Source organism: Bombina bombina, chromosome 4 (assembly GCF_027579735.1).
Source record: "Bombina bombina isolate aBomBom1 chromosome 4, aBomBom1.pri, whole genome shotgun sequence".
NCBI lineage: Eukaryota > Metazoa > Chordata > Amphibia > Anura > Bombinatoridae > Bombina > Bombina bombina.
In genome coordinates, this window is record NC_069502.1 from 1220964952 (window position 1) to 1220980557 (window position 15606).

Consider the following 15606-nt stretch of genomic DNA (forward strand, 5'->3'; position numbering starts at 1 on the left):
TTGACATGGGACAGGAATTTTAAGTAATCCTATCAGCCCCTCAGTGATGGCATGGATGAAAGTTAGAGTCCGGAGATGCAGGGAGAGTCTTCCTGCGAAACCATCCCGAATTATATTAACAGCTCCACAAGCAATCGGCGTTGACGAGTTTCACTGCCTGCTTTCTTCTCTCAAGTCCATGGCGGAGGCGATGCTACTATCCGTCACACTTGAAGGGCCGTGTTCCTTTACCACAACGTAGTTTCTGGTAAGATTGTTTTATTTTACTTTCTTCAGAAATGTACTGTATTGTTTCCCGAGGGGCTACCACCTTGTGGGTCTCAATTATGTCTCAGGGTCTCAGTGAGACTCCTTTAGTATCTTGGAATCAAGGGCAATATCTCCTGAGGGGGCTTATTGAACAGGGTGGGGGGGGGGGTAATCATGTTTATTATCTGATTCAACCTGGTTATGTGTAGTGTTTTTAGGCTCATTTCTTGTGGAACTGTCAGTATATTTATAAGAATCTCAGTAGTGCTCTCCAAATAATATGTTAGCCTATGGCAGGGTTATAACACAATATATTTAATAATTTTCCTTTAAAAATAAACCCTCAATCAATATGCATCTATTAGGAATCACAAAATTAATATAAATACCTGAATTCTTTTTATTAGTTAATATCTATGAACATATTGGAATATATTTGCAATACTAGAATATGAGTCAATATTATATGCGTTTAAAAATTATTCAAATATGCTGTGCCAAATTCATAAAAGTTTACCTTATTCACAATGAGACTTTAACTACTAACATCCAAACAGTACAATTCTAACAGTGCTTAGTAAACAATAGGGCAATATAAATATATATTCAGTTATTTAGCTGCAATCGATTCTAATACAATTCTAATTAGGATACTAAAAAGACATGTATTCTTACTGTGAACAGTCACTTAAATGTCTATTTATTTAAACTGGAACACATTCTTATTTACTTATAATTAAAACCAATTCTAAGATAAATATATATATATTCTATGTTTTGCACAGATTAATTATTTAGCATGCAAGATACAAACTTATATTTGAACAAATTTGTAGGGGTCCTTAGGTCATCTCATTTGAAGGAAAGTTATTGCATAGATCAAAGGTAAGCTTCCAGTTCCTTAGCTGAAGTGAAATGTGTCCCAGGTATGGCAGCCAAAATCAGATCACTTAGACTCAGCAAGTCACAAAAAAACTGTCCCTCTGGTTGTATTGCTAATCCTTTTTATCTAATCATTGATGACCTGTTTTGTTCACGCCCACGGTGCTTTTCCCTTCTCATTGGACAATTTCAGGGAACTCTCCCCATTGGCTCAGTATATATTGTCACTATGGAAACGCATCTTTTAAACAGTTAAGTCCCTTAACTGTCATACTGGGTTCTGGCCCTCGGGTGGAAGCATGACAACACAAAACAGATTCCTTTTAACCATTTCTAGCATTTATGCTTCTAAATCTTACATATCCCACATAATGATTATATTAAACAACACTATAACATTGCATTTATCACTTACAATTCGAATTCCAAGCAGGATAGCCTCATGTCAATTTTCTGATCATTTCAATACCAAGCACCATTGTATTATATAAAAATAAGTACACTGTTAATTCAATTCTCCCTATTAAACATATTGTAATTTATTTAATTAATAAATTACAATATTAATTGTAGATGGGGTAGTATCACATCATTTTCCTGATTATTTTAATATGAATTTTTTTTTTTTAATATTACTTTACATTAAAAGAATAAAACTGCTAAGTTTTAGCTTAAAATCCATTACAATTTTATCAGTATCCTGGCATTTATATACAAATAACAGCCTATTTTATATTCAGTACTGCATTGTATTCCAACATGAATATACCATATTTAACGTTTCCAATAAATCCTGGATGTATGAATCCTGTCTATGCAGATCTGAAATTATATGTCTGAAAAATAAAAACAATACAGATGTTATTATTATGACACAGTTAAACATTTTAGACCGATTAAAATAGTCACCTACCAAGCTTAGCAAATACCCATGTAATATTAGAAAATTAGACAATTTCCCAAATTTCTATATTTAATACATTCTGAGGAATACATTAAAAAAAATGTTTATTTTCTGTATTTCAAAGTTACATCTTAACATGTGTCTTTAGTTCACAGGGGTCCCTTAACAGGTAGCTGTCAAAAGCCATAATTTCCTTAATATGCCTGTGTTCTCAGACCCCTTTCCCAGGCAGAAAACCTCTAGCAGGCAGAAAGCCCATATATGGGTATGTACCTTTGAGATTCCAGCATTCTAATCTCCATCTCATTAGGCTTCAAAAGGATATTCCAGACACTTCGTCTTCATTCACTGTATGGGGTAAAGAGTGCTCTGAATTTTTGCACTTCCAATTAAAGAGCAAATGTTTTAGTGTTAAAGTTTCTGGAGACATCCTGTCTGCAATTGAGTCTTGAGATGTGTATTCAAATCATGTGGGTTTTGAGTCAATTCCTGACATCAGAATTTCAATCCTATTTTAATAATATCTGATAAAAATATGGCTTCATATAGTAACACATTCTCTTGTATTATTTAATTTCATATATATATATATATATATGTAATTTACCTGTACCCTGACAGAACATAACAGGTTTTTTTTCAAGCAACACAGCATTTTGGTTGGGCGCACTTTTTTGACTATACGGTTCACCTTCTGACCAGGTGTGGTCAAGTGTTTTGCTTTCATTTCCGTGTTCCTGACTGTGTGGCGACAGAGAAATTCTGGTCTGCTGGTGTCTGGTACATAGGAGGTGGTGAGTGCCCCAGCCACATGGGGTGTCAGGTGCCGTTTAGATGTTTTTTTATCTGGTCCATTCTTGTATCAATATGCTAGTTATGGAGGAATCTGATATTGCAGAGACGGATGTCTCCGTTTTATTTTCTACTCCTTACACAGAATGCATTTTGCCCCGGATGATACTAGCCTACCAGTTATGTTCTGAATGCTGAATTAGAGTGCTCAGTTCCTCTGGATTGGGGAATCAAGGGGCCGCTGAGCCATCCGCCTCTGGGGGTTCTGTCCCCCCAGTGGCGAGTTCCCTTAAACATTCTTACTACGCATGCAGGTGACCCAGACTTTGCTTATCCTTCTTCGGAAGGTGGCTTGTTTCCCCCAGGGGTCATGGATGGGTAGGAGAATTCTCAGTCTTCTTCTGAATAGCCTTCAGCATTAGATATAAGGGAATTTCATAATCTTCTTAAGTCTTATTGGTTGTGTATTGTCTAGTTTTTGAGCTTGGAAGAACAGGGTCCCTGTTAAGCTGGCTGTTTTTCCTTAGGCAATACCCTAAGGGGTGCCTTCTTTTAATTTTTCCGGTTAGGATGATATATTTTATTTTTTTTAAGTTATCATAGATTTGGCTTTTTTTTATTGTGCAGGACAGAGCTATATAACCTCTAGGCTGCTAACAATGTGTTCGCTTCTCGCAGTCATGAGTTTACATTACAAATAAATTGAAACGTTTAATAGAACTCAGTGGTCATAAACAATAGGTTTGATGAGAATGCCTCTCAGTCAGTTTTACTGATAACTTATCTTCTGAAGAAAAAATGCTATTCTGGGTGTTGTAGGTAAGTATCTGACCTTTTGATTCAGAAGAAATATCAAGAAGATCAAAGGAATCACTTGAGAGGAAGCTGTCATCACTAATGAAACTTCCCATTCTTTTTAAGGATTCCTTTCTTTTTCTTAAAATGCTTTTCTGACTTGGCCTTGTCTTGTCCATCCCTTTAATATTTGTTGACATTCTGCTGATATGCTCCTTTCTGGAGATGAGGAATAAACAGATTCCCTTTCATAGGTTTTTTTGAGTATCCCCTTCTTTGGCATTTTGAAGGTACATTCCATATATACAGTTTTGTGTGAACTGCTGGACGATGGCGATTGAGGGTCTTTGTTTAGTTCATAGCAATTCTGTGACAGATCTTCAGAGAAACTGGAAGTATTTAACAATGCACTATCAAAACTGCCTCTTTTCTTCAGTATCCCTTTAGGCTTTGTGATATTGATATTAAAGTCTATTTCTTGCTGGGATTGAATTATATCATTTTCCTTTTTAGATTTTCTGAGCCAAACTTCATATTCTTCTTATTCTTTTAATTGACTTCTGAAATGTTTATTTGTTCAATCTCTGAAGCCGGACATGTTCTGGCACTCTATGTACCGTGCTAACAGAGGTGAGTGGCAGTCTGGTTCCTTATCACAATCACAGACCACTGAATCATATCCCCAATTGACCCACCAGTGACTAGCGATATCTTCTATTGTAGCTCTCCTTGTTGGATTTACAGTTAGCATCCAGTCAATCAGTCCACAGGCTCCTGATAGGTGAGGAGGTTGTCTGTACTGGCCGCTGCTGATCTGCTCCGTGAGAGTTGTATAGTTACTGTTATCAAATGGCATAGTTCCGTAAACAAGTGCGTAAAGTAGCACGCAAAGGGCCCAGCAGTCAACCTCTGGTCCATGGTAAGGGAGACCTTTCACAATCTCTGGAGACGCATACAAGGGACTTCCACAGTATGTCTCTAGAACCTGGCCTTTGTGGAAGAGATTTGAGAGCCCAAAATCCGCAAGCTTTACATTTAGATGGTCATCTAGGAGTATATTCTCCAGCTTTATGTCACGGTGCACTAGGATGATATTTTATTTCATTAAAGCTCATGTTAGTTATATTTTCCTTGGAAAAAATTTCTGGAATCGATACTCTTGATATTTTGATCGCTATGTTACTTCTGAGGAAGTTGGTCTAGGACGTGTTTAGTCCTATGTTGACTGTTGCTCTCCCCCATTCAGGGAGATTTATATGCAGCCTTGGCAGTGATGACCCTGGTTTCAGGCTGGTCCTGATTGGGTTCTGTTTACTTCTGTTGTGAGTCCTAGTTCAGTCACGTGGCCCCTATTAGGCTGGGTTGATCCGGTTTTGGCGCAAAGTGCTCTGCATGGTTCACTTGATATTCTTACAAGTTTCAGTGGGGCTAGCAGGACAGCTAGCTCAGTGTTCTAATGCTCTGTGGCTACTCTGCGATCCTCGGTTTGCTACAGTACAGTTTCGATCCCCGGCAAGGTCTACTCGGACTTTCCTCCTTTCAAGGTTGATAAAATGAGCAGCGCCTTGAGTCCCTTAAAGGGGCTTTGCAGCACTTTACTGGTACACTTATATTTTAAGGTTCCTCTGCGACTCTCTCTGTTGTAGATGGCATCCTGTCAGGACTGGAGTGTTTCTCTCCCGTATGGGTTAGAGGATTGTAGGACTTGGTTCCTTTTTGCTGCCGGTTTCTGCACGGTTTGCCCTTGGGGTTATTGGGTGTCCTTTCTTGGACTGTTCCTGTTGATCTCTTCCTTTGAGTTGAGACTTTAGGACTTTGTCCGTTTTTCTTGCAGCTTGTCCTGAGGGAAATAGTTGTTCCATTATTGGGACAATGGGCTTCGTTGTTTCCTTTTCCAAGCTTTGCGTAGGGGTTTTCTACAAAGGGATGCCATGCATCATGTTCCTTGGATGTGCTCTCTCAGGGTTTCTGGAGGAAATTATGGAGACTAGCCTTGTTCTCTTCCTCTTCGGGGCTTTGTACTCAATGTTTCTCTGGGGTGTTTGGTACGCCTTTTGGAGCTCTGGGGTCTTGTGCGACTCTGTTGTACTTTAGCTCTCTCTGGGAGTGTGGGACTCTTCTCTTTCCTTGGGTTGAGATTATGAGCGAGTCTTGTTCTCGGGATGGGCCGGTTGCTCCTTGCTCAGGCATCTAGTTTTTGAGTAATATTACCCTGAGAGTCTGTTTTTTTTAAATTAGATGGGGTGTTGAGTTTCCGGGAATTTGCTTGTTTTAAACAAATTGGGGGCTTGGATCTATCATTGCCCTGGTTACTTCCAGTTGCGGAGGCTTCCTCTATGTCCTTGTGGACCCCGTTGCGGATTGTTGCCTGTCGGTTAGCACCCAGGTCGGATTCGGGTCCTCCAGTTCCAGGGAACTTGGACTATGACCAATGGTCTGGCTAGTTGATCTGGTCAACTGGCCAGGTTTTCTGAAAGCTAAGGCTTGCCTTACGTTCTAAGGTATGGTTTTCCTTGGTCAGCTTGTTGTCTAGCAAAGCGTTGCGGCATATATCCGCTTCAGCATGGCAGGCTATTTTTTCCAGGGGATCCTTGAAGCTCAAACAGAAAGGGTAGTAATTCAGAGATTCTACACTCAGACTCCCTGCTAATCCCATAAAGGTGATGCAACCTCAAAAGTATCACCTCGATAGACAGTAAAAAACGGGGAAGGTGGGATAGCGCTAAGCAAAGCTCAGAGTCATAAAAAATGCGATAATGTGAAGTATGTACTACAAATAATATTTATATAATTGGGGTATGATCCCTGAACATGTGGTTCTCACACCTTTTAGGATAAAACCTATAATGTATCACTTAGATTTTATTTGTGAGTTGGAGATAATAAAAGAAATGTTGATCTATATTTCTAAATTTCCTGTTATAAATGAACTCTCTTAAAGCAATCGGTGAGTGTATAAAAAATATTTATTCCTATACAGAACAGCTAACAATGATCTGTTTAAAAATTAAGATAATAGAATTTATAGTATTGATGCCGGCATCTTAATATATCACTTAAAATTTTGCGCAAAATACAATATATTACCAAGTGTCTAGTATATTTTACTTAAATCACACTATGGTTAATGACCTTATAATAACAAGTTAAAAACTAATTGTTACGAAGTATAACAGAGATGTATCACTCCCGTAATTACAATATGACACTGATCACTAAGAGCTGCGTGATGTGTATAGTTTACTCTGTGCACACTCTAGTTATACAACTTATAGTGACAGATTGGTTACAGGTTGCTACATAAAATACAGACAAATATCAGTCCCGTGCTAGCAAATAACACTGTTCACAGAGTTGCTGTGATCCCCTAAAAAATGTAAAAGTGAGCAGCGTCACAATGTCTATTGCTTTAAAGTAAACTTATTTGAATGTCTGTATCCAGAAATCCTTAATCCGGTTGACAGACCGGCTGGTCTGTTTGTTGCAAAAAAAACGGGCTTCTCTTCTGACCGTGTTCTTCTTAGTATGAGTTCCGGGTCAGAGTGCCACAGTGTAATCCTTCTGAATTTTTGTTTTACAGTGTTTGTCCACTTCCTTCGTGTCACCCTTAGCTAGTGATACAGGCTAGATCAAATACTGGGTCCTGGGGCAGGGATTATACATATAGAGTCTATTCCTGCTTTAGGATACAGCTCAATGTACCTGCCCTAACCAGTATAGCCAATATATCTCACCAGCTGGGGTAGTATTCAACGGATATAGGTTCAGAGTTAGCAGTCTCTACGCGTTTCAGCCGCCAGGGGCCTTTATCAAGATGCTTGTGTTCTGTTTGTTCCGATTTAAATACTCTGACCATCCTCCTGATTGGATCCTGTTTTTGGCCAATAAAAATATGTCTCAGCTTGTATTCCTTCTCTATTAGATTTCTGTCTTTGTTTATTTCTTACAACATTTTGGGGGATATTAAACTAATATTGTATAAAACGATTACAATACACCAATTACAATAAACCTGTCAAGTTGTTGGATACGAAGTTCGTTTATTTTGTTGCTATGTCTTATTCTATTGTTCGATGTGCTTCATGAGAATCATATTATTTATCTGATTGCAATTAGAGTCGTGTTATACTATGTGTGTTACATTTCATTTACCTTTCTATCATCTTGTAACCTTATGTTACTTATGGGTTTAAATTACGTTGTTTAGAATTACATCTATATTCTGTGAATTACGTGAGGGAGTGTATAATTTATTTTATTGTGCATATTGTGGTTCTAATTGTACCTTTAAAATCCATCTATATCTAAAATAATAATAAGGAAGAATGCGAATCCTTTTAAGATTCTTAATAAGGTTCAGCTATAATAACTTAAAAGGTGTGTGATACTTATTCTCAGCTATCTTTTTGTGTGTATAAGGTTATGTATAACCCTTATCTAGATATAATTTAAAAGTTCACTCCAATATTTCTTTTATTGGGATATATTCTGGTATGACCCTATCTTACCTATGTGTTTATATTTAGTGGCAAAAAACTCTGTGTGTTTGTGAAAGCTATATGTATGTGTTTCAAAATATAATTCCTACGATCTCTAGCATTCATATTGCGACCTTGTCAGGTTCTAATCTATGTTTCTGTCAAAACCTCACTCTCTTATGATGTTCTTTTGTGAGCTTGCTTGATGGTAAGCGTTTTTAATCATGATGTTTCCATCCACATATTTAAACTGTGATTGTGTTTGGTTAACTCCTCAGTGTCCACCCTAGTGAGTGTATTTTCATTTTGATTATTGCTTATCTCGATATTGTTACTACCTTTGTTACCTATAATTCTACTAGCTATGTTATATATGTGTATTAATCCTAAAATTTGTGAGAACTTCATATAGGGACCCATAGGAAAGTGGATAAAAAATGTCTAAAATTTGAAAAGATGTTCTTTTTTCTCTATGTTCTTCGATAGTGTATAATTATGTCTCTTTATTTATTTGTTAGATAGAATATCTTATATAATTACAAAGAGTTTTTAGTCTGTTTCTGGTATGTCCTTGAGCCTGGTTCTCATAGTATAATGACTTCCTATGATATTATGTAGGTTACTTTCTTTCTCGTCTAGAGTGGACCCTCTGTCTGGGAGATTTTACAAACTGTTACCTTGTTTGGCTGCTTTTTACTTCTCAGCAAGTATTTTCTTGTGTGTCATCCTTAAGATGGCTGGGGGGTTTTGACTCAGGGGTGCTTCCTCTGGGTCTGCTACCAGTATTAGTTTCTGAATACTTCTGTATTCGGAGTTCTGTCAATTTGAGGACTTGGTCTTCAGTTGTTTTCTGGGTGCATTTGCACAATGTGGTGAGAAGATTTTTTTTCCCCCCTCTTCCGATAACTGGTCCTAAACCTTGTGGTTTCTGTTTGGTCTGAGGGTTGCCCCTGGTTTGTCAGGACCTAGGACCTATTTGTGAGTCGGGCTTGATCTCGGGGATTATTCCTCTTATGGAATTGTGGTAATCTTTTGGTTTCGTTTGGTTCTTCTTGCCCTATCCCTGTTGGGAGTGTCGGCTGGTGTTCCCTTCTTTAGTAGTAGGGATGTGTGGTCGGGGACCGACTGCTAGGTGGTGTCTCCTGGAGGCTTGTTGGCTCAGTTGAGTCTGATTTGCGGTCTGTAGCTGGGTTTCTGGACTATCTGCGGGCCAGTGTCCTTGGGGGCTTTTTCTTTTCTATGTTTTCTCGGCTTTGGACAAAGCGGGGGTTTGTTGGGTAGTGGTTTCAGGCTTGGTGCCTTCAGAATGGGCTGCCTAATATACCCTCCCGTTTTAGCATTCAGTGTCCTCTATAGCTTGGGTATTGTTTTCCCAAAGTAATGAATGCAGCTGTGGACTCTTTCCATTTATGAAGAAAAACTTAAATTATGTTTACCTGATAATTTTCTTTTCTTCAGATGGAAAGAGTCCACAGCTCCCCACCCGTATTTTTTATTCTTCTGGCACCTTTTCACCCTGATGTTTCTTCTACTGTTCCTTGTTCCTCGGCAGAATGACTGGGGGATGAGGGGAGTGGGAGGAGTATTTAAGCCTTTGGCTGGGGTGTCTTTGCCTCCTCCTGGTGGCCAGGTTCTGAATTCCCAAAAGTAATGAATGCAGCTGTGGACTCTTTCCATCTGTAGTAAATAAAATGATCAGGTAAGCAATTTAAGTTTTTAGGACATTTTGACCTTACTAATGAGACCTTTCCGGAAGTCACCAATCCTCCGCTTAACCTTTAAATTATTGTTGAGACAGTTCAGGGCCCTTCCTTTCAGCCACTGCATGCTGTTGTCATCATTTAGTTGTCATCTTCCTTGACAAAAAGATAATCAAAACGCCATATTTTGTCTTGCAAATCTCCTTTTTTGACACAACTGTAGCCTACATCATTACTTGTCGGGTCAATGTAAACAAGTGCTGAGTGTCTGTGTGGGTGTTTGTGTTTTTTGCGTGTCTGCTAGAGTGTCTATATGTAAATCCTAATGTGTGAGTGTACGAGTGTCTGTGTATAACTACAACATTTCCTATTTAGAGAAAGTCTTTAGAGAAAAATCACAGACCGACTTCAGCTGACTCAGCCCTCTGCTAAAGGTAGCCTTTGGAAAATAGTTATCTCATTATATTTCTTCCCTGTTATTACTAATGTGTGTGTTGTAATATGTATTGGCTATTCTTTTTATTCTTTATTTTAAATGCATATTGGAGCACATTGATGGACCATATATCTTGCTTGTTTTAATGGTTTTATTTTCCTCAATGGATACCTCTCTTATCTCTTTAATTTGTGAACTTTTCCTGTGTTTTTTTCTTTTTGCCTGTATGACCCCCTAGCTCAAATCTCCATAGACCCCCCCCCCCTTAACTTTTTTGCAGGGCAATCTAACACTAATATATCTCTTTCCCCAGCTGAATTTTAAAATATATTTACCACAGTCTTTAGAGAAAAATCACAGACCAACTTCAGCTGACTCAGCCCTCTGCTAAAGGTAGCCTTTGGAAAATATGCAAATGATGTAGAGTCTAACCCTGGTCCCCCAGCAAATTCCATTCCTAGCCTTCAAACTAAAAAAGGCCTCTCCTTTGTGCACTGTAATATCCGCAGCTTACTACCAAAAATCGATGCACTGCAAGCTTGGTGTTTTCAATACAAGCCAAAAATTATTGTGATCTCTGAATCATGGCTAAATGCAAAAATACCTGACTCTGAGATTGCAATACATGGGTATTCATACCATAGAAATGACAGAGCAAAGAGAGGAGGCGGCATTGTAATTTATGTTGACAATTCCACAAAGTTCACCCCCATACAAAAATCTAGATCCCTTGCAGTAAATCAATCATTGTTGCAGGAATCTACCGCCCACCTAGCTCCCCTGTGCATTCAATTTCAGACATAGCACAGCTCCTTAGTGAATCCATAGCTCAATACCCAAAAAGTGAAATTTTGGTTTTTGGAGATTTTAACATTGATTGGCTGAATCCAAAAAATAACAGTTGTCGCTCGCTGTTTAAATCTTTGCAGCTAGCGCAATTCATCTCCTGCCCAACTCGCATAAACATCAAAAGCCATAATCATACCCTGCTCGACTGGATTCTCTCCACTTCTCCCGACCGAATCCAGGAGGCAGGTGTTCTCCCTAACAATTTCAGTGACCACTGCTTAGTGTACTGTGTGTGCAAAATAAAGGCTACTAAATCCTCTCCCAAGGTTAAAATCACCAGGTCCTTCAAAAAATTTAATATTCAATCATTTCTAAATGACATCAAGAACCTCCCCTGGCACAGATTAAACCTAATCCCAGATCTAGACTCTGCAGTTGGATTCTTTCAGTCTGAACTCCTACAAGTTTGGAATTTACATGCCCCGCTGCGTAAGGTGAGAGTAAAAGGAGCACACTTGAATTGGATCACAGCTGACCTCATTCAAATCTACCAGTTTCGGGATTCATTGTGGTCACAGTTCAAGCATACTGGCTCTATGAATGATCACTGTGTATATAGACAATGGCGAAATATATGCACTAAACAAACAAAATTGGCTAAGGCACAATATTTCTGTGAAAATCTGAACAATAACATATCTAACCCTAGAAAGTTTTGGAAACTCATAAATAACCTACAAAATCCACCAATCCACTCCCAACCCTCCGCTGTCAATGTGGATAACCAAAACCTGCAACTCCCCTTAGAAATAGCAAATGCCTTTAACAATTATTTTGTCGGATGCTCCACCACCCTGATTGACAAACTAATAAATAACACGCATCCTGAAGCTACAAATGTGGATCAGGCCCCACTAAAACAGCAAAGACACAATATAGAGAAGTTCAATTTTAGACCTGTACCCATCAATGTCGTTAAGAAACACCTTAATAATCTAAAAATGAAAAACCAGTCTGGACCTGATCAAATCCCAGCAATGCTGTTGAAGCTCAGTGCGCCTGTCGCAACCCTAATTAACAAATCCTTGGTGTCTGGATACATACCCAAACTCTGGAAAACTGCAAGAGTAGTGCCTATTCATAAAAGTGGGGAGTTAACCTCGGTTTCTAACCATCGTCCTATATCATTGCTCCCAGTATTGTCAAAAATCTTAGAAAAATGCGTCCATATGCAATTATGCGAGTATTACCAACTTTCTAACTATCTGACCCCTGATCAATCAGGTTTCCTTCAAATCACTCTACTACAACTGCCCTCCTAAACGTTTGCAACGACATCCAAACTGGCATGGAACAAGGAGACCTAACTGGAGCTATTTTCCTTGATTTTGCTAAGGCTTTTGACACAGTGGACCACAACATACTACTGCTCAAACTAAAAAACTCTGGTATTGCTGATCGTCCGTTAACCTGGTTTAGATCATATGTATCGGATCGATCACAATATGTCTCTGTTTCTAACAGTGACTCCCTCCCTCTCCCAGTCACGTGTGGTGTTCCCCAAGGTTCCATTCTCGGCCCTCTACTATTCACATTATTTATAAATGATTTGCCTTATGTCTGCAAATCCTCAACTGTACACATGTACGCAGATGACACGGTAATCTATGCAAACAATTCCGATCTGCCGCAGCTTGAGGCAGTGCTCCAAGACCAGTTCACAGAGGTAGAAAAGTGGATCTCAAAAAACAAACATTTCCTAAACACTGACAAAACTGTCACAATGATCTTTGGAACTGGGCCTAAATTACACAAATTACAAAATTCCCATCTACGCATCAAAACAAAATCCAATTGCACGCTGACCGCAGTCCACTCTTTCAAATACTTGGGTATGTTCTTAGACCCTAATCTATCTTTTGGCCTCCACATAGAAAAACTTGCATCTAAACTTTATCCAAAATTAGGTGCCCTGTACAGAAACAAATCTTGCCTCAGCCCTACAGTAAAGGAAAAGATTGTACAGCAAATGCTGATGCCTATCATGGATTATGGGGACGTAGTATTCGCACCTGCACCGCAAACTCACCTTAATAAACTTAATACATTGTATAACTCGTTCTGCCGCTTTGTGCTACAATGTAACTATAAAACCCACCCTTGTGACATGCTAAAAGAACTAAACTGGCTGACGCTGGAATCCAGACGCACCCTCCATCTTTAGTGCCTTGTGTTTAAGTGCATTTCTGGAAAGCTCCCACCCTACCTGAGCAGAATGCTCTCCCCGGCTATTCCCACCTCCTATAACCTCCGATCCAATAACAGCACATTATTTAGCTTGCCTCAATACAAAAAGAAAGCAGCTCGATCCTCCTTTTCCTACAGAGCACCACAATTATGGAATGACCTCCCGCACACTTTCAAATCTTCCCCAAGCCTAATATCCTTTAAAAGATCCCTCTCTACATATCTCAAAACAGAATGCACCTGTCATGGTTGATTATATATTTCTTACCTGTTCTATGTAAAATTTTTGCATCTATTGTGTATTATTATTGTTTTTGAATTTTATTGTACCCTATTGTATCAATGCAATGTTTTGTGGACCCAGGACATACTTGAAAACGAGAGAAATCTCAATGTATCCTTCCTGGTAAAATATTTTATAAATACATAAATAAATAAATATTTTGACTAAAGTGCATATAAGTATTAGTCACTTGGTCAAAAATTGCACATGTCAAGGGGGGGGGGGCTGCGTGTGTGCGCTCTATCTGCTGTATACGTATATATGCGCGCTCTATCTGCTGTATACATATATGTGCGTGCTCTATCTTCTGTATATGTGTGTGTGCTCTTAAGGGATTAAATGCCATACACTCCTCTGTGGGAAACTTAACTAATAACTTAACTATTTGCATAATAACGTTTTATATAAACCTTAACATTATTTCGAATGTAGAAATAAAAACACAACAACTTCTTGGTTACAAAACCCGCAGGTCATGTTTATTGTGGCAACAGAAGGAACCAACGAACAGCACCAATAACATGGACCAGGGGAACATGGACCGGGGGGGGGGGGCGGCAATCAGGTACTAGCTAAGGAGTTGTAACCCATGCTAACAAGATGGGCAGTACCAGGGATGCAGCAGAGTAAGCAGAGCGTAGCTCAATGCAAGAATGGCTTAGGGAGTTCTCGGCTTCAAATTGCACAGGGGACTCCACAGACGTGTGTCTGAGGACTTCACCCCTGTCCTGAAGTAGCAGTCACTCTACCTCGATCACATCCTGTCCCCTGACACTGTCCAACCGCCATGAGATCGCCCACATATCCAGGGCAACTCTCACCGCTAACCACAACTCACACAAATAGGAGTAGGGACTGTCTTAAGTCTCCAATAAACAGGTCCATGCCATGGTCAGACAAATGCACACCGTCACCTTGGTAGAGGCTCTGGACAGCTGCCGTAATGTTCCTGTGCTCCACAACAAAGCCTCTAAGACACGAGGCATCCTAGCTTTGAACGTGCGCAGGTCTGACTGGATCACTGCACTCAAATCCTGTCCAGGAATTGATCTAAGGTCGTTTCCTCCCAGGTGGAGGATCAAGATGTGCGGTTTCTCCCAGCGCCTCATGGCATCCTGCAGTAATCCAGGCAAACCTGCCCAGCAAAGGCCTCTCCCCCCTAACCATCTAAGCACCACCCTAAAAGAAGAAAAGCCCAGCTGCTGTCCTCCAGGTCACATTGGTGCTTGGATGGCTGCCCAGTGCATGAACGAGTGCCCCACAATCCAGACACGAAACGGTCAAAACAAGGAAACATCACCACATAAACAAACCGTACTAACTTAGCAGTAGGATAAAAGGGGTCTCACATATAGCTGATACCTTTTGATTTCCATCTCCCAAGTGCCTTTATATTGTCAGCTGGCCAGCCTAAAGCCGCCGCTGTTGTAGCAGCCCCAACCCGAAATTAATAAGGGGCTATCGTATTTGGATTCAACCCTGCCTTTTCAGCAGCCCATCCTAGGACCCTACGGAATCGAAATCTCGTGAGAGGGGTACCATCCTGGTGAATTAGAAATCTCTGAAAACCCACTGGACGCATGTCCGAGAAGGCTTTCAGCAAAGCATAAGGGCAACTTATGGTTCCCTGGTTGGTAGGGAGCGACAACCACACGCCCCTACTTTCCTGATCCACTTTGGATCGAGGGAAAAATAGAAACACACCATTCTCTGCAAATCTCATGTGCTCGCACAAGACCCCTCCAAGTTTTGCATTCTTTGACTGTGGTACTAATTCTCCCAATCTAAGGGCCCCATGAAATGCCATAGCAAATGCTGCAGAAAAGAGCTGCACCTCATAAGCTGAGGAGCAAACCTCAGACAGAACCCATAGAAACAGGATTAACCTATCAGAGGTTATGGGTTCCTGTATGTCCTTCCGTTGTACCTCCCCAAGCCCTGTAGAATTTGGCTAACCAAAAACATCTTGGAAGAGTCCGTCATGGTAAACAACTTACAGAAAAAGGATACCGTTGCTAACTTTGCTGTTGCCGCCACCCTTTTTAACCTGT

At 39.9% G+C, this 15606-nt stretch overlaps 1 pseudogene; it reads right to left on the reverse strand.

The window, feature by feature from the left end:
• Positions 1 to 3555: 3555 nt before the first annotated feature.
• On the reverse strand, positions 3556 to 14344 carry LOC128658284 (NUAK family SNF1-like kinase 1; annotated as a pseudogene).
• Between the last annotated feature and the right edge of the window lie 1262 nt (positions 14345 to 15606).